Raw genomic sequence first — 20,456 nt, forward strand, 5'->3', positions numbered from 1 at the left:
ATAACTATCTACTGGCGATCGCCAGTAGATAATATATATATATTTAACACTCATAAACTTTTTTAAAACACCCACAGTCATTGGATGATGTCATCAGTGATGTCATTTGCGATGTCATCAGTGATGTCACTAACCATGTCATGAGTGATGTAATATGTGAGGTCATAAGCAGTGCACTGCGGGGACATGAGTTATAGTTAGTTCAGCTATTTCGTTTGTACGAGGGAAATGTCAGCCTAACTATAACGTCCCTTTGGTTATTTCAGGATATATATAAATATATATATATTCACTGAAAAAAACACAGGTTTCAGGGACGTTATAGTTAGTTGAACATTTTACACGTAGAAAACCAGACAAATTCAGCCGTTATAGTTAGATGAGCTAACTATAACCCGCGCCCCGCAATGCACTGCTGCTGACGTCACATTTTACATCACTCATGACATGGTCAGTGACATCACTGATGACATCACTGTTGACATCTCAAATGAGCTTGCAGCTCCCCTTGTCCAAAAGCAATTCTGCTTCGCTTCATGGAAGCAAAAGCAGGTTTCCTGCTCTCGCTTCCATGAAGCGAAGCAGAAGTTTGCAATGACAGTGCAGGAGCAGTGCTCCCATGCTGCCATTGCAAACTGCAATGTCCCAGGGTAGGCACCCCGGGACATTGCTGTAGCCGGCCCTGGGGGGTGGCGGTTCCCAGTGCCATCGAAGGCTCCAGGAGGGGGGCCACACGGCACCCTCCCAACAGACCCCCGTATTTGAATAATTAGTGCCCTGGGGAGGTGGTGGGTCTCGAGCCCCCCACACTTTACTTTTAGCATAAGCCCTTGGGAGGTGGCAGTCCCCAGGGCTTGGGGGCCAGCAAGGCCCCCACCTTAATTAATTAAAGCCCTGGGGAGGTTGCTTCCCCGGGGTAGCGTAGGGAGGTGGTGGTCCCTGGGGCTGCGGGGGGGGCACATGCCTCCCACATACCATTAATCATGCCCCAGGGAGGTGGCAGTCCCCTGGACTGCGGGGTCCCTTTGTAGGCCCGCATATATTTTCCTCATAGCCCCCGGGACATTGCCCACCATGGGGCTTATTAAAATAAAGCACGGGAGCCCACATAGGTGCACGAATCCCACCCAAATGTTTTTTAAAAAATGCCTTTTTTGGCCCTAGGGGTCCCTGTTGGACATCGCTGAGCAGGCCTAGGGGGTCAGGGTGTTTCTACCCCTCCCCATTTTCTTCATTTTTAACCTTTTTTCTTGTGACTCACTTAAACCGGGTCACAAGATGGCTGCCAACACTTTTTGGTTTGGAGTGTTGGCAGCCAATTAGAATCAAGCTCGTGCTCAGGAGGGTTCATGGATCCACCATGGTCACCAGATATCGATATTTTTTTATATTTTATTTCTCAGAAACTACTGAACAGATTTACACCATTTAAAAGAACACTTTCTGAACCAAGAGCTACCTTTTTGCCAAATTTGGATTAATTTCGTTCAGCAGTTTGGGCTGTAGCCTTCTCCAAAATATCCTAGGGAAATTAACATGCAGGAAACGTGTTTTAGGCCCCCCTTTTTATCTCGGCCCCCGCTTGATGAATCACCCCAAAACTTTCAAGACAGGAGCAGACCAGAGCGCCCCATTAATTTTTACATTTTGCGAAGATTCATCAGCCGTCGCCAAAGATATTGGCAAATCAAAAAAACTCCTTTCCTATGGAAACTAGGTCCTAACTACAACTTCTTACTAGTGGTCGCCAGTAGGTTGCTATAGTTAGGACCTCGTTTCCATAGGAAAAGTGTTTTTTGACTTGCCTATATCTTTGGCACCGGGTGATGAATCTTCAGAAACTTTTTCTCCAAAAGTGTCATAGTAAGTCATTGGAGACAAAGGGAAGCTCAAACAAGTGTGTTATGCTATTTTAATTCCCATAGGACGCGTACTCGAACCTACAACCCAAACCGCTGGACAGAATTACACCAAATTTGGCAGAAAGGTAGATGTTGTTACAAAAAGTGTGCTTTTTGTTATTTCATGCACATCCATTTGTTGTTTTTGAGAAATGTAAGAAGAAAAAGTTAGTGTTATCTCTGGCTGCGGAGCCTTCACAAAAAAGACAGCATCGTGCAGGGAAATGCCCAGCTCTGATTGGCTGCCAACACTTCAGTCAGAAAGTGCTGGCAGCCATCTTGGGACTTGGCTTCACTGAGTCTGAAAAAACAGAAAGTGAATATTTAGAAGAGGGGGCAAGGTAGGAATACCCTGACCCCTAAACCATGGTGTCCCTCAAAAAATAATATTTGTTTTTAATTTTCACCATGAGGACATGACCAATTTGCAAATTCACAGTAAAAATAATTTTAAAAAAAGAAGCGTGTGCTTTTGCGCTTCATTCATTATTGACCCCTGTGTGTGCCAGGTCCCTGGGGCATTTATTTTACAATGGAGTGGGGAGCATGGGCCCCCCTTCCTGGGGCTTAACACTGTCCCTGGGACCATCGCCTCCCCGGGGCTTCTTTAGTAAGGAATGCGTGGGAGGACCAAATGGCCTCCCCTGCTGCCCCGGGGACCACCAACTCCCCAGGGTCTATTAATTTTTTTACAAGGGGGGTCCTATCGACCCCTTCAGTTCCGAGGACCGCCACCTCCCATGGGCCTAATCTGAAAATATTGTTGGGGGTCGTGCGGACCTCCCTGCAACCTCCCAGGGGCTTTAAGTTTAATGAATGGGGCCGTGTGGCCCCCTCCAGCCCCGGGTACTGCCCTCTAACCGGGGCTTTTGCAAATTTGAATGTGAGGGCAGTGCAACCCCCCCGCAGCCCCAGGGACCACCACCTCCATGGGGCAAATTACAAAAAAGGCGGGGGCCACAAAGCACCCCTCCCCAACCCACAGATGGCCCTGGGGACCGCCACTCCTCAGGGCCCACCTCCGGGACACTGAAGTTTGCTATGGCTTGGTGGGAGCATTACCGCTCCTGCCAAACCATAGCAAGCTCTGCTCCACTTCTAGCAAGCCAAGCATTAAAAATGGTCTTGCTTGCTAGAAGCAGAGCAGAATTGCTTTTGAACAGAGGGAGCTGCATATTCAGCAGCTCCCTCTGTCCAAAAGCAATGCTGCCTCCTGCAGGACACAGAGAGCCGGCAGGGATTGCAAGGGCCTTCAGGCTCCCACGCGGTCCCCAACTGTACAAAGTGGATGCCCTGCATTAGACCACGGCACCCACACTACAGGCTGGGCCCCGCTGGATGGAGTCCCCAGATACGAAATCGACCTCTTGGTCCCCTTCCCTCTTAATTTTTCAATAAATTCAATAGTAAAGAGTGGGCCCTAGGAGATGGGGTGCCAGGGGCTTAAATCAGCCCAGAAAGGGAGGCCGTGTGGCCACTCTCTCCTATTGAAAAAGGGGATGGCCCCTGGGGATGGGGTCCCTGGGGCACAAACAGGCCAGGGAAGCCCTAATAATTAAAATAAATATGTGAAAAAAGGCTAGCAAGCCTCCGGAGGCCCCTCCCACTTTCTGCACCACTCTGCAAATGCACCTCCTAGTGCACTACTGGTTGGGGGAATTAGTTCCACTTTACTCCTGAGGGTCTCAGGACTAAAGTGAACTTTTTCCCCCAACCAGTTGTACACCAGGAGGAATGGTGGGGAAAGGGGGCATGGCTTCTGAAAACCTCCTAGCAATCCAATTGTGTGATACTTACTGAAGGTAACAGGAGGGGTAGTTGACCCCCAAAGACCCTCAGGAGTAAAGTGGACCTTATCCCCCAACCCGTAGTGCACCAGGAGGCACATTTGCAGAATGGTGGAAAAAGGGGAGACGAGTTAGTATCTGTATGAAAAAGTGTGTTAGTAGCTTAATGGGTGACTGACAGTGTGTGAGTGGCTGTATGGGTATATGAGTAGATATGTCAGCAGCTGTATTAGTAAGTGAGTGGGTGTATGAGCGACTGTATAGATGAGTGAGTGAATGTGTGTGTAGATCTATGAATCAGTGAGTAGGTATGTAAGTACTGGTATAGGTCTGCAAATCAGTTTGTGAATGGTTGTGTGGGAGTTGGAGTTGGTGTATGAAAGGTTCTATGGGGGTGTGAGTGGGTCAGTTAGGGATTTTGTGGATGATGTCTTCAGTGATGCCATCACTTATGTCATTTGAGATGTCATCATTGAAGTCACTGACCATGTCATGAGTGATGTAATATGTGAGGTCAGAAGCAGTGCATTGCGAGGTGCGAGTTATAGTTAGCTAAGCTAACTTTAACTGCTGAATGTCACTGGTTTTGTACAAGTGAAACCTGAGCCAAACTATAACGCCTCTGTGACATTTGTTTTTTCAGTGAATATTTATATAAATATAATGAAATAACCAAGGGTTACAGGAACGTTATAGTCATTTGAGATAACTGCTGAATTTCAATGGTTTTTTAGGAGTAATCTGAGAGCCTAACTATAACTACCCTGTAACCTTTGTTTTTTTCAGTGAATTTCCAAAGTTTTTTTAATTCTATGTCTTAACTTCTTAACTCTAACGTCCCTGTAACCTTTGGTTTTTTTCAGAGAATGTCTGTTTTTTAAAATTTTATTTCCTAACTATAACATCCCTGTAAGTTTTGGTTTATTCAGTAAATGTCTACGATTTTTTTAACTGTATTTCCTAACTGTGACCTGTAAACTTTGAGAATGGGTGTCTGAGTCACTGCATGGGTTTGTGTATGGATGTGTGAGTGGCTGTGTGGGTCTGAGAGTAGGTGTGTGAGCACCTGTGTAGGTCTGTGAGTGGGTATATGAGTGCCTGCATAGGTTCGTGAGTGGATGTAAGAGTGTCTGTGTGGGTCTGGGATTAGGAGTGGGAGTGACTATGTGGGTCTGAGATTGGGTCTGTGAGTGGCGCTATGGGTCTGTGAGTGGATGAGCGAGTGGTTGTGTGGGTCGTTGAATGGTTGTGTGAGTACCTGGATGGGTCTGTGAGTGGGTATATGAATGCCTGTGTGGGTTTGTGAGTGGGTGTCTGAGTGCCTGAGTAGGTCTTTGACTGGGTCTGAGAGTGGTGCTATGGGTCTGTGAGTCAGTGTGTGAGTTGCTTTGTGGGTCTGTGTGTGAGTGCCTGTGCATGTCTGTGAGTGGATGTATGAGTGGTACAAGGGGTCTGATAAGTGGGTGTGTGAGTGCCTGTGTGGGTTTGTGAGTGGGTCTGTGAGTGCCAGTTTGTGAATGAGTTTGTGAGTAGTGCTTTGGGTCTGTGAGTGGGTGTATGATTGGCTGTGTGGGTCTGTGAGGGCCTGTGTGTGTCTGTGAGTGAGAGTGTGAGTGGTGCTATGGGTCTGTGAGTGGGTGTGTGAGTGCCTGTGTGGGACTGTGAATGCCTGTGTGAGTGTCTGTGTGGGTCTGTGAATGAGTGTGTGAGTGCTTGCTCGAGCCTTGTGAGGGGTCTGTGACTGGGTCTATGAGTGGTGCGATGGGTCTGTGAGTGTGTGTGTAAGTAGCTGTGTGGGTCTGTGAGGGGAGGCCACCCAGGGTACCCAGTGTGCTAAGGAACCGTGTGGGGTGCCTCAAGGTCCCCTTGATCCCAGCCAGCTCACCGCCTCCTGCAGAAGCTGCCATTGCTCTCATACACAGGGAGCTGCTAGAAATGCAGCTCTCTACATGCAGGAGCAATTGTTTTATCTCTTTCCCTGCCTGTAGGTCTGCAGGCAGAGTGAGAGATGATACCGCTGCTTCCAGCAACCAGGAGCGCTTTAGTAGCTCCCACTTGCTGGAAGCAGAGTGTTTGCTTTTGTTTGACAGGAGCTGCTAGCTCCTACCAAGCAAATGCAAGCACCTATGCCCAGGAGTGGGAACCCTGCGACCTAGCAGGAGTTGGCCTTGGGGGTGGCAACTCGCAGGGCCAAATATGGCTCTAGATGGGGGCCCTCTTTTGTTGTGCATGGGCCAACCCAAGGGAGGTGGTGGCTGCAGGGGCCATATATGGCCCAGGAGGGTGTCCGCATGGCCCCTCTCCCTCTAAACAATAATTGGCTCAAGGGGAGGTAGTGGTCCCTGTGCCCAGGGGGTCTGCATTGCCCTCCATCTATTTATTCAATTATAGCCCCCGAGAGGGGGTGGTCCCCGGGGCCTGGATGGGCCCATGAGGCCCCATGCACATTTCCAAAATGTAGCCCTGTGGAGGTGGTGGTTGCTGGGGCCCAGAGAGGGTCTGGGTAGCCCCAATCTCTGTTTTTTATCCACAACCCTGAGGAGCTGGTGGTCCCCAGGGGTCCACGAGGCACCCCGATTATTAACATAAGCCCGAGGAAGGTGGTGGCCCTCGGGACAAAGTAAGCCCTTGGAGGGGTCCCCATTTTCCCCCTCCATTTTAATAAATTACTGAAGGACCTGGGACCTGGAACACCCAGGGGCCTTTTTTATAACAAGCATGGGAGCCCACGCTTGCTTTTAATTTTTTTTATTTTTGCCATGAACTTGTGAATTCCATGACTTCACAGCAAAAATGTAAGGGGGTAAGGGTATTTGTACCCTGCCCACCTTCTATTTTTCTGTGTTTTTTGGGGTACTCAGCTGAAGCCCATTCCCAAGACAGCGGGCAATACTTCCTGGTTGAAGTGTTGTCCGCCAATCAGAGCTCTGCAGATCTCTGCACAAGTGCATAAGTATTCATGAAGGCTTCTTAACCACAGATATACAAAATTGGATTTCCTTTAATTTCTCGACAACTACTGAACAGATTTACACTAAACAACTAAAAGCATGGTCTGCGGAACAAAATCTACCTTTCTGCTAAATTCAGTGTAATGCTGTCCAGCGGTTTAGGCTGTACTCGTGTTCAAAGTCCCTATAGGAGCTAACATCGGAAACTCACTTTTTTCAACACCCGCTTTTTCTCAGCCCCCAATTGACAGATTGCCCCAAAACTTTCCATGCATGATAAAAATCAACGGGGCACTTTTGGGGGAAACTTTTGTGAAGATTTATCTAATGGCACAAAAGATATAGGCAAATCGAAAAATGCTTTTCTATGGAAACATGGTCCTAACTATAACTGCCTACCAGCGACTGCACACATGTTTGTGTATGTATATATATCTTTGATCTCTCTATGTAAACCTTATTCATCATTATAAGTAATCCAAATATTTAATTATTACCCAAATAATAAAGAGCACAACCCTTATACAGGCTTCTCAGTTAATTAATTGCATCAAACGAGCAGGGCATGGATCTCTCTTTATGTAAAGGACAGCTTTATTCATGCGGACATAAGCAAAAGTCTAAAAAGTATTGTATTGGCCAATTCCTTCTACCTGTGATTGCGAGACGTGGAACACTTTTACCACCCATGATATAATCAGAGTCATCAATCTTGCATGTGATTCAGATAGGTGTCAATTCTCCACAGCATTTTTATACATATGCCCTAATGTAAAACAAGCATTGGCAAAGCCAATATGATTGGTGTTGGTTGACAGACTTTTGGCTTTGTCAATGCATTTTTGTTCTGATATTTAAAAAAAACCTTATTGATAGGGAAAGTGCTGGGCACTCAACACTTAAAAAGCAGAAACTAACTAAAATAAAATAAAAAATTGGTCTCAAGTAGCACACATTGCCATGGTAGTCCCTGACACTGAAGGGAACTACTTTGTGTGTGGATGTGCTCCTTGTGAAAGGGCGGAATGCTGTTACAATGATGACGATAGCCACTGCCTAATGTTGTACACTCTAAAGGGTAGAAAACAAATTAAAATGGTCTTGGCTAACGCCAGACCTAAAAAGAGTAGACTACAAGTACAAGGCGAGAGTCTTATACCCTTTGAACAAACTCATACTGCCTCTACGTTGTCACTCTGCCTGAAGGGGCACTTAGTTCCTCTTCCCACGTTATGACACCATTGGGAGTTGTCTCTTGGGAGGCATAACTTCTGGTACAAAGTGCATTGCGCCCTGGGATTATAGTAAAGGGTCTTTCCTTTGGGAGCAGCAGCTACACTGGCCACAGAGACAAAAGGGTGTTTCTCCTTTAACCAGAGAGATGACATCTTTTCTTACTATAAGCCACTGGCTGTGGGAGCTATCCAAGCCATACATTTTGCTGGAGATAAGTGCATCTCTTAGAAGGGTGTGATCTGTTTGTTCAGTCTGTGCTCAGGGCAATGGCAACAAAAAATACATATTTTGGCACACAAGAGACATGTTAGTCATTGACCTCCTCTCTGTGTGGTGGTAATTAAGCCAAAAGAGATTATTTTTATGACCTAGAATACATTCAATTATCGTATCTCAACCCTATTCTTGAGAATGTGAGCTGGGCACATTGCTGACTGGAAGAGGGGCAGAACTGCACTTGAGCCAGACCATCCAGCCCTACCCCGGGGTTAATCTTTTACAGGGCGTGATGTGTCGGTCACATGATGCTGCATGAAACGGTTCTCTGGTTACTGGTGCACTAAATATAGAACTCTGTATAGTGTTTGAGGTCATGTTCTATCTTAATATAACAGGAGGCCTGACCTGCAAGAAACATGAATTAAACATGTTATGCTAAAATTATGTAAGTAAAGCCGAACTATGCCCTACCATTGAATACCACAAACTTGTGAAGTGAATTGCTTTCAGAATTGGTAGTTTGATGGTTGGGACCCACTACATATCAAATATGTGCCCACTGTTAACTGTCACATGAACCTCATTAAGGAGGGCATACAGGAACATGATTCTGAATTATATGTTTTTGATAAGTTCAGTAATAATGTAAATTGCTTCTCTTGAAAATCTGACCAATCAAACAACTTTATAAAGATGAATTGGTCATGTAGAAGGAAGGAAAGGGTGTTATAATTTACAACTCATGGTCTATCTTTCTTGCTCCGCATGTGCCCTCCTAAGCCATTTACTCAGAATAATCATGATGCACAGTAATACCCCTACCCAGTATATGAGCTGCTTTTTAATTTTTCTTGAAGAATAAAAGATTTCCTTATGCACCTTCAGAACAATGTAGAAAGGAGTCTCAGCTGTATGTGATAAGCCCAGAAATGTATCTACCCTATATGCTTTTTGTACCATTGAAACACGAGACAACGTTTCCTCAATACTTGTTTTGATCAGAATTTCAATACATTTATTGATTTCTAATTCTGTTGCTTCAGACCTTTCTGAGCCATCTAGAACAGACCCCCAAGAATCCCAGCTTGGTTTGGCAAAGTTTGTGGCTGCAAAATAAGAAAAATTAGAGTGCGGTAAAAAAAGCAACATTTGCGCTATTTTTACAACAGACACAGTATGTGCGTGTCTCAAAAATACTCTAGGCCTAGCCAACAAACTAGCAGTGCTCAGCCAGCCTGAGCTGGGGGACGAGATGTCTGATGCCAGAGAGAGTGCAGAATACAGTTTAAAACTGTGCGTTCTCTCTGGCACCATCCTGGCATGCCATTTTCCAGTGAGTCACATATGCTGCTGGCAGGAGCTGTTAATGTGCCCTGCTGCATCCTCCTCCCATCTCATCGTAAGGTGGAACGAGGGTGGAGGGTGCTACTGTAACAGCCACCTGCAGCAGCATTTGATTCACACTGTCCCATGATGCAGGAGGTTTGGGGGAGAAAGGTGAAAGGGGAGGAAGGGGAAAAATAAAGGACCATAGAGAGGAATTTGAGGGTGCAGAGAAATAAAGATTGTGGGCAGGGGGGTGAGAAAAAAAGGAGGACTGCCAAGGGCAGATGGGTGGGTAAGGGCAGGATGATGCTTCCGAGGCAGAGGGGCTGGGGACGAGGAGATAAACTGCCAAGGGAGGCTGGGATGCTCACTTTCCTCTCTCCCAGACTCCAGCAGGTATTAACCTTTTTAACAGATCCGGCTATACTTGTTTTGAGGTACTTGGAGGCAGGTTCTGCCCCGAGGAAGCTCAAAGTGCTGTGACAGAGCAGGAGAGAGGGAATGAAAACATCTCTCTCCTGCTCACCCTCCTTTAATCGACACAGTGCAACAGCACAGGGTGAAGGAAAGGACAGGGAAATAGGCTTCAAAGTGTGTGTTTAGTGATTTGGTGGGGTCTTTTGTAACAAGCATTGGCAAAGCCAATAGGTCTCTGCAATCCAAGAGCTATAGGCGTCAATGTTGAGGTCAATGCTAATCTCACTTCAGCGCAGCCATGCACACTTGGTGCCTGATGAGGGCTGCCCTCCTCGCAGTGTCACATACGGAGCATGTACTGAGCCCTCACACCTCTGGTGGCCCGAGCGCTGAAAGCAGGGCAGCATACACCCATTGACATAGAGAAGAAACATCTCCACAGCAGCAATTTACAATAGCATCATGCAATAACAAATAATAATAATGTTATTTACATTAGTTTGCATAATGTAAGCAATTGTTTTTTGTTATTGTGGTTTCCCCGCATGCATGGAACAATGTATATGTTCCTACTGAGTATGTTTGTTTCTACTATATATTTCTTGTTCCATCAGGTGAAAGAGATTGATAAAGGGTATATAAAGGAAATGTATGTTAGTAAATATAACATAGTCACTGTTGTTTCCATGTGATGGTCAGCCTTTAATTTAATGGATGTGATAAATGAAAATCATGTGCACAGGCATGATAAAATATGTCAAGAGGAGATGTAAATATAAACTTTCACTTCTTTTTAAAAAAATATTTTGCCATCAGTTAGATATCTTACACAAAAACATAAATAACACAGAATAGCAACACAAAAAGCAATCTTTAAGACACGTAAGAGCACAAGGGGAGATAGAAAATGCATTAACTATATTAGAAAGGTTCGATTAAATGCAGATAATAAGATAAAATTAGATATCTTAAACAATGCGTCTTCTAATTCCACTGAAGGCTCAGCCAGACCCTTTCAAATTTTGCCCTTGAGCGTGGACCCCTAGCTTTGGCTAAGGCCAATTTCATTTCATAAACCCCCCTCAGTAATACCCAAAAATTCAGTAATATTTGTACTCTGTGTTTAGATCCATGCCCTAGCGATGCATAATCGAGCACATACTATGATAATCGAAACTAGAGATTTCGCTAGACTGCCTGGTTCTGTTACAACCCTCAGTAAAATTTATTTCTCAGTTAGCTGAATATCATAGCCTGATAGTTTAACCAACTTGCGGATTACATCAACCCAAAACGTATTTAACTTTGGGCATGTAACAAACATATGGCAGAGATCAGCGGCATATTCTTGACACTTCGGGCATCGTGACTTTACAAAAGCATTGGTCATAGACCACTTTGAAATAACCTCTGGGTTATAATACAACATAAACATAATCTGATGTTGCTGGAGCTTCAGGTTAACTGAGGTAACTGCAGTATTTATTATAGCTAGAGATTCAGGGATTTCCTCAATTGAAATATCAATTTCAAAGCTCCTGTTCAGTTTGACTACAATCTGTGTGCCATCATCACAAGCGGCCGCTAAAAATTTCTGATATACTTTACCTATAAAGGCCCGGCCTGAGATCTGAAAAATTGCAGATAATACTTCCGTTGAGCTAGGTAGGGCTAATAAGCCCTCTCCATGTGTAAAGTAATCCCTAACTTGTAGGTATTTAAAAAACGAATTATGTGAGACCCCAAATTTCTCTTTCAATGATGCAAATGATCTAAAGCCTTGCTCATCGTACAGCTGCCCGAGCTGTGATATACCAAAGCGTTGCCACCCTCTCCCAACAGAGTAGAATAATATTTCAGGCAATCTCAGATTTCCCCAAAGAGTTGTATACTCATGCAGTTCAAGGAATGTGTAGGCCTTGCACATATCTTGCCAAATCCGGGCAATGTGTCTGACTACCTTGAATCGAACCGTCTTATTATAGTTAGGGTCAGCCATCTTGTGAAGTAAGAACCCCGTGTTCGTGCAACATGCACTTAAACAAAGGCTTTTCATCGCTTGATTTTGTTTGTACACGCACACCCTAATAAAGTCTTTAAATTGAAGTGATAGAAGTGTGATTTAGCTACATGTTTTTAAAGTCAATCACAGGCCCTATAATTATATTATACTGATGCCGGACCTGAGTGTTGACGTACACCAATCATGTGTAAAAAATAGCTAAACAGGCACCCTCTGAAAACAGCGTCTGGCTTGACCTCGGTCTCTGAATGCATTGCAAATGTGATGATATAAGAACAAGATTTACAGGCTGGTTTACAGAGGAGCTTGGAGAAGTGAGTGAAAACACAAGCGATCGTGTGAAGTGCTCTTTAACAAAGAAAAAAGTAATTCCTGAAACAGATCTTAAAATGGAAGCAGTCTAGAGATAGTGTCATCGGTCCATGCTCACGGGGAGGGCTAAACACAGGAAGATGCATGACAAATGCATGCCCTGGACAAATGGGGAGAAAGAATATGAGAGCAATGATGGAGAAAGCAAATGGGAAGCTTATGGGTGGGCTGAAGCCCACAAAGTATATATAACATGTCTGTTCAAATCAGCGCATGTGCTGTCTAGCCGTGACCCAAATATTGTGTGATTTTTCCAAAAAACCCAATTTCACTTTTTTTGGGCAAATCGCATCTACTTTGTTAATATCTATATTTCTTCATGAGTAAAACTGTTTTGCAATTTATCAACTGTGCTGCAATGCTGCAGGTATTATGGACTGGACGCAAACCCACAAAGTGGAAAAAACTTTCTTTGTTGATCATAAATCGTGTTTGATGATGAAAGTTGTGCTAAATTAAACAGCAGTGCACCACACTTCCTCACATAAGGATGAAGAAAAGAACAAAATCATGCCAATAAAATATCAAGAAGGAAAAACAATCCAACCGGCTTGAAGGAAAGATCAGGGTCAAAAATTAGCACAGAGCAAAGATTGTGACAAAAATCTCAGGGAATTAAATGTGTCATGATGCATAATCTGTTAATAAGGCCTCCTTTATATACGCTTCATACAGCTTCTTGGATTGGGCTACTGACATAACCTGAATTGAAATGACTGAGATTACGGCGGTCGTTCACATTTATGACATGGTGCATGGCAGAGAGTTCTGGAGTACTGCTGTTGCCCTTCGCGCTCCACATGACTCACAGGAAACCCCTTGAAGTCATGCAAGCACAGCAGCAGAAGAAAACTCAGCATCTGTCCTCACATGCAACACATTGATACAGAATACATGAATAACTTCTTTCCCCCATTTGAAGCCAGGCATTTCAGGTGAGTGCTTGGTACAGCCCTCTGCACTGATTTAGGACAAATGTAACATCAGCTCAGGTTAGCACTATAGGAAACACTTGTAGCCCTCTTTTAGTTTACTTTAGATAAATTCCACAACTCCATAAGCAATGTAAAGATTACTCCCGTTCACTCACAAACTACGGTGGAAAAGACTAAATAGAGAGACTCAGTGCGGGTATGTCATGTGGTTTAGGAATGACTTGATTTCTTAGTTCCATTTCTACATGCAGACAGTAGAATTGAATTGCATTGTACGCCTATTTATAGGATAGTGTTTACTGTGCTACATTATGCATATACTGGCAATATATTTAAACAGTACAAGATTAACAATTGGCATGCTATTGAGGAAATTTTTTTATTTGTCATATCTTATATCGTTAGTAAAACCAGAATTTCATATTTTAGAGAATTATTATATCCCAAATTTTGTTATATGTTAGAAGGCATAAATAGTTTGATTTGACCCATTACAGTAACAACCAATAATGATACTCACACTGAATAAGGCTAATATCTTCATATTTCATCAAAAAATAAATCTGGAGAATCAGCTGTGGAATGCTCTCCAAGAAGGTTTCAAATAGCTGGAGCATGCTCAGATCTGCCGTTGCCTCAGCAGCAACCTTATGAATTTTAGATGTCGGATTCTTTCTTCCGTCCTGGGTGAATACTGCTTTGAAGCCATGTTTCATAACAAGGAAATACCTTAATATACAAAATGGAATAAACACACCCATTACAAGGCTTTAAATATAGTCCTACAATTTCGCTGACATGTCTGTGTCATCTTTGCTATTATGCTCCAAATTACAATTCCAGAATCATATCCCGCATATTACCTTATTTCCCCCAAAATGTAAATTCTGACCCACTGAAATAACATGTTGTGGCTCCTAATACAGTTATAAATGCTGCACTATTTAAAAAATAATTTCCATCCATTGTACAAAGACTTAAACGTCCATACCATTTAATAGTTCTCTAACCAGCTAACATCTCCACAGTTAACACTATCTAGATCCAAATTATAACTATAAAGATAGAGGAAAATGATCTGAAATTTCCCTAACATATTAGACACTCTCCTATGCTTCCTCGTTCAAAGCACTACTAATTAAGAAAACACAGAATCACTGAAATGTGTACACTTAAGGGTATAGAAAAACATTCCTTTACACAACCATGAATATCTCAGCATTTACCTCTAAGATCTAAATCTGACATAAAACTATCATAAACTTGCTTTACCCTATATATTTGGGAAGCTGGAGTTAACCTTGTGATCTATAGTGACATTTGGGGGGAGACTAACATTTCTTGCCACTATATACTCTTCACTGTACTAAACAATATATCGTTACTGTAGTTCAGTGCATACACTGGAGCAATCTTTTCACCATTAATCTCAGCCTTATCAATCATTCTGTGCTCAGATTGTTCTCCAGGGGACTAGCGAATGCAAGTCTTTTTTTCAAACTGAAATTCTAACTCCTCAAAACACAGACATTATGTCATAAAGCTTATTATTTCCAGCAAAGGCTGTGTAATATAAATCACAGCTACAGATTCAGGCAATTTAGTACTCTGAAGAAGAAGGTCAAGATATACTTAAACATTCTAAAACACAGGCTCTTTTTGACTTGTTTTTCATTCTGTGCACGTTTTCTGGCAATAGTATGAGCAGTATGATTACTTAAATTTACTCAAAATACAATATAGTCTTTACTCCATATAATTCTTATACTTGATGCTACTATATATAGGTGTCTTTTTCCTTTTTTAATCCTCAAAATAGTAAAATCAGTAATTGAATGTATAAGAAATTCCTAATTTTGCATCAGTGTTTTATGTGTCTCGCAACACACCACTACCTATTCTCTATTCACTCAGCTCCTCGCCCACTCTAATGCTCCGGTTGGACCATCGCTTTATTAAATGTCTTTAGACTTTGTCCACTGGAGTAACAGAGAGAGAGAGTATAAGTCAAGATTTAATGCACCTCTCAGAACTAGAAAACTCCATCCATAATCTTGCTATAAATGATCTGAAATTAAAAATAAGATATTTGCATTCTAAGGATAATCTTAGCCTTTGTCTAGTACTAGATTTTATACTATCACTTGCAAACTGCTTTATTCACTAGCTGATTTGCCACTATTTATTCTCAGTCTCACAAGGCATATCTGATCGTATGTTGAAGGCAACATCTGCTACTTGGTTATCCCCTTGTTGATGCACCATGAGGAATATTTGGTCTTTAAGGATAAGAATCAGAAAGATAGAAACATGTACAAAGTTATATTTCTTGTAATGAACAAAAAAAGTGGAATTCAGAAAAACACTGTACACCAATTGTCAAGTCATCATAAGTCAAATGTCCTTTAGCAGCTGATTGATCCTCTCAACATTACTAATGTGGTCTAGTATCTCATTCAGCGTCAGAGACCAACATTGGACAAGGAGATTGTAAATTCAACTCCACCTTGTCAAATTTGTAATGTATCTCACAGCATCTGTTTCAATGTGAATAAAACAAAATTATAGGGTTTTGATCAGAAGATACATTTTTCATCTCAGTAGTAGACTTTATTTGTTTGATGAATTAAAATATTTAAAAAACTGTATAAAATCACACAAGCACACTAGTCTATATATAAGTGGCTTGATACTTCCACTGAGTCAATGTAAACTAAAACAGGATCATAAAAGAAAGGTAGTTCCTTCGATAGCCTAATACACTATTGTAAATGGGCTATGTAAAAGAAACCAATCCTTAGATTCTAATAATCAAATACAACATACAAATATCCTTACATAAGGTTATAAAATAAATAACCGATATGCAAAAAGCACTGTAAAAAAGCTGTTCCCTATAGGTAATACTTATGTAGGACAAATAAGCACAATTTATTGGTTGATTAAAGAGGTGATCATAAAAACCATAAAAAAAATTCCTTACCACTTGGAGGCTTTGACCAGGTAACCTGACAACCTTCATGTCTTGAATCTTCCCTAAGCACTCCTGTTCCATTTAAGCCCTCTTGTCAGGGCATCCTACCCATTGTCTCGGTAAAGGGTGGACAGGTTAAAGGCATCTTCTAATGGAATGTGCTGTGTTAGGGCTTTCTGAAGCATGGAAAGATCATAGGGCTAGAAACTTAGGTCCTGTCAGACAAGTAAGGTTTATAACTACTACAACCCTCTCTCACACAATTGTGTTATCTTTCCTCTGAAGGATAACTGAAAGAGCTCTTCTGCCATCAGACACTCAAATTATGATACTTTCTCCATTCTGACTAAATCTTCTTACCAATACTCCTCTCGGCGACTCGCTGCTAAACCTTGCTTCTTAATAGGCCTATCAAGGACCACCACTGTCACATCATACCTCTTCTGTTAGTTGCTCTAATTCCGCCTCTGGATAGACCTACCACATCAATCAAGGGTTTGTAAAGCGCACTACTCATCCGTGAGGGTCTCAAGGTGCTAGGGGAGGGGGCAGATCTGGATCAGTCGCCATCCGGATCATTCAAAGAACCAAGTTTTGAGGTCCTTCCTGAAGGTTCGCAGGGTTGGGGAGCGTCTGATGTGCACGGGGTGCTCGTTCCAGGTCGTGGCTGCGATGTAGGAGAAGGCTCTCCCGCCTATTCCAGTGCTGCCGATGCGGGGGACTGCTGCCAGGGTGAGGTCAACAGAGCAGAGGTTCCTTTGGGTACGTGGAAGGAGACTCTCTCGTTGAGGTATTTGAATCCAATGTTGTTGAGGGATATGTAGGCATGGGTGAGGAGTTTGAAGGTGACCCTCTTCTCGACGGGGAGCCAGTGGAGCTCTTGCAGGTGTTGGGTCATGTGTTCATGGCGCGGTGTCCCGAGGATGAGTCTGGTGGCGGCGCTCTGGATCGTCTGGAGTCTGTGGAGTAGACCTCTGTTGATTCAGGCGTATAAGGCGTTGCCGTAGTCCAATCTGCTGGTTATGAGTGCGTGGGTGACGATCTTTCTGCAGTCGGGTGGGTCCATTTGAGGGTCTTGCAGGGGATGCGCTGGCAGTTGAAACTGATGGAAGCGACGGCATTGATCTGGCGGTTCATGGAGAGGGAGGAGTCGAGGATGATGCCAAGGTTTCATGCATGGTCCGTAGGAATGGGAGGGTTCCCGAGGGCTCAGGGCCACCAAGTGGTGTCCCAGGCAGATGTGCAGGGTCCGAGGATGAGAACCTCGGTCTTCTCAAAGTTGAGCTTCAGACAGCTGTCCTTCATCCAGGCTGCCACATTCTTCATTCCTTCCTCGAAGCAGAGGCTGCTGTCTTCGGGTTTCTTCATGAGTGAAAGGATGAGCTGTGTGTCATCGGCGTAGGATACAATACTGACCCCATGCTGTCTTACGATGGTGGTGAGGGGGGCCATGTAGATGTTGAAGAGCGTGGGACTGAGCGGAAGAACGCTGGGGTACTCCACAGTCGATATCGGCGGGTTTGGAGATGAAGGGGGGGGGAGTCTGATCCTCTGGGTTCTGCCGGCGAGAAAGGAATGGATCCAGTTGAGGGCGGCTCCTTATATCCTTGAGTCGTGAAGTCTGGCTGTGAGTATGCGGTGGGAGACGTTGTCGAACCCTGCGGAGATGTCTAGAAGGATGAGTGCCGCGGTGTGACCCTGGTCGAGTAGCATGTGGATGTCGTCGGTGGCGGCGAGAAGGGCGGTCTCCGTGCTGTGGTTGCTGCAGAATCCAGACTGGGAGGCATCAAGGATGGAGTGCTCTTCGATGAAGGTCATCAGCTGGGCGTTCACGAGTCTCTTGGTGTCCTTGGACACGAAAGGGAGGAGAGAGATGGGCCGGTAGTTTTTCAGGTCAGTTGGGTCGGCCGTGGGTTTCTTGAGTGGTTGAACCTCTGCCCATTTCCAGTTTTCTGGGAAGATGCTGGACATGAAGGATGCGTTGATGGTCCGTCTGAGTTTGGGTGCGATGGCGGTGGTGGCCCTGTGGAATATGTGCGGTGGGCAGGGGTCCGTTGGGGCACCAGAGTGGGGGTTCTTTATGGTCGCGGTGATTTGGTCGATGGTGGCAGGATTCCAGGTCATGATTGTGGGTTTATCAGCGGCGTAAGGTGGGGAGGTGGTGTCCTGCGTCTGTTCGCTGAAGTTGTCATAGAGGGCCTTGATCTTCAGATGGAAGTATGCGCTGAGTTTGTCGCACAGTTCCTGGCACAGTGTGATGTCGGTGGCTTTGCTGGGGGGTTTAGTGAATTGCTGAATGACGTTGAACAGTTCCTTGGTGTTGTTTGCATTGGTCTGGACTTTGTCTCTAATGAACGTCCGTTTGGTGTCTCTTATGCGCTGGTGGTATTCCTTCAGGGCACTCCTGTGGTTGGTCCGCGCTTCTGTGGTTTTCAGGTTTTACCAGGTTTTCTCGAGGCGTCTGCAGGAGCTTCTGGCTTCATGTAGTTCAGTGGTGAACCAGGCGGCCTTCAGAGGGCGTTGTTTGGCAGGGTGGCAAAGGGGTGCGCATTTGTCAGCGTGGCGGGAGATCCAGCGGTGAAGTTCTGAGGCTGCAGAGTTGGTGTCGGTCATGGCGCTGGGGGGGTCTTGGAGGAGGGTGGTGATGAATGAATGAATGAATGAATGAATGAAATTGTATTTGTATAGCGCGTAGCTACCCGGAGGCCTCCTAGCGCTTATGGACACGAGAGCGCAAAAAGAAGGAGTATCACTGAAATGCTGATAGAAAAAGGTGGGTCTTGAGGTGTTTACGGAAGAGTGAGATGTTGGGTTCACTACGGAGCGTGAGTGGGAGGGTGTTCCAGAGGTTAGAGGCATTCAGAGTGAAGGAGCGTCCGCCCCACCTAGCTCTTTGGACTTTCGGAGGCGTGGCAAGGAAAGTGGCACTGGAACGAAGCGTCCTGGTAGGTTGGTAGGGCACAACCAAGGATTGAATATTGTGGGAACCGTGTTTCCAGATGGCTTTGTGCGCTAAGCACATTGCTTTGAACTGGATCCTGGCACGGATGGGCAGCCAGTGTAGGCTTATTAAGGCAGGCTTAGCTGACTGTCTTCGGGAATCTGTGCCAAGTGACGCGCAGTGCAGTTTTGGATCACCTGCAGCCTATTTAAGGTGGACTGAGGAGCGCCCAAGTAAAGTGCATTCCCATAATCCAAACGGGACAGAATCAAGGCTTGGACCATGATTCGCCTGGCTTGGAAAGGGAGTAGGGGGAGGATTTTCCTGAGCATTCGTAACAGTCCAAAACATGTGGCCGAAAGCTTCATGGTCTGATGATTAAAACAGAGGGAGCTGTCAAGCCATATGCCAAGACAGGGTGGGCAAACGAAAGAAGAGGAGGGCGAGGGGGTCTTTCCTAGGAACATAAGTTCAGACTTTACCCCATTTAATTTGAGGTGAGAGTGGCGCATCCATTGGGCGACTGCCTCTAGGCAGAGGCCCAGGACGTCAGATGAATCCTCAGGGTGGTTAAGTGCCACCACCAGTTGGGTGTCGTCTGCGTAGGTGATTATTTTGATGCCGAAGGGAAGCACTATCTCGGCTAGTGGGGTCATGTAAGAATTAAAAAGGTTGGGGCTCAATGAGGATCCCTGCGGGACCCCACGGTTAAGAGGCCACTGCTTGGATGTGGATGTCTCCTCAAATACTTGGTAAAAGCGATCCTTTAGAAAGGACTGAATCCAAGTGAATGCCATCTTTCCTATCCCCATGTTAGTCATGTTAGGCGTTCCTCTGTGACCTTGCTCCAGTTCCTACATGGTGGTCGCGGAGCGGGCTTGGGTGCGGTGGTGGTGTTGGTGTTGAAGGTGAAGTGGACGCAGTGGTGGTCCGTCCAGGAGGGCTGGGTGGTGTGGCTGACCCGGATGTTAGTTCCTCCCATGAAGATTGGGTCGAGGGTGTGTCTGGCTCTGTGTGTGGGCATGTTGACCAGCTGCTTCAGTCCAAGGTTGTCGAGTAGAGTGATGGATTCGGGGTCTTTGAGGTTGTCGAGGTGGAAGTTCAGGTCCCCGAGTAGAATGTAGTCCATGGAGGTGATGGCGTTGGGTGCGGCGAGCTTGGCAATGGTGGTAGCGGGCTGTGTGTGAGGTCCTGGTGTTCTGTAGATGAGGGTGCCGCGAAGCGTGGTCCTGTGGCTGGTCTGGATCTGGAAGTTGAGGTGTTCAGTGTTGAAGTGATGGTCGTTTGCGCTGGATGTGGAGAGGCGGAGGGGAATCTTGTGTGCGATGGCGAGTCCCCCTCCAGGGTGGTGGGGGCGGCGCTTTCTCTGGATTT

General features: G+C 44.9%; 1 pseudogene across 1 annotated transcript in view; it reads right to left on the reverse strand.

Moving 5' to 3' along the window:
• The window catches only part of LOC146831198 (XK-related protein 9-like), a 451,893-nt pseudogene that overhangs the window by 131,243 nt on the left and 300,194 nt on the right, over window positions 1–20,456 (reverse strand). The window contains exon 4 of the transcript XR_014961526.1: window positions 13,688–13,896. The product of XR_014961526.1 is annotated as an XK-related protein 9-like (transcript). The remainder of the gene's footprint in view (window positions 1–13,687; window positions 13,897–20,456) is intronic.

This window comes from Triturus cristatus, chromosome 5_1 (genome assembly GCF_964204655.1).
Source record: "Triturus cristatus chromosome 5_1, aTriCri1.1, whole genome shotgun sequence".
Taxonomy (NCBI): Eukaryota; Metazoa; Chordata; class Amphibia; order Caudata; family Salamandridae; genus Triturus; species Triturus cristatus.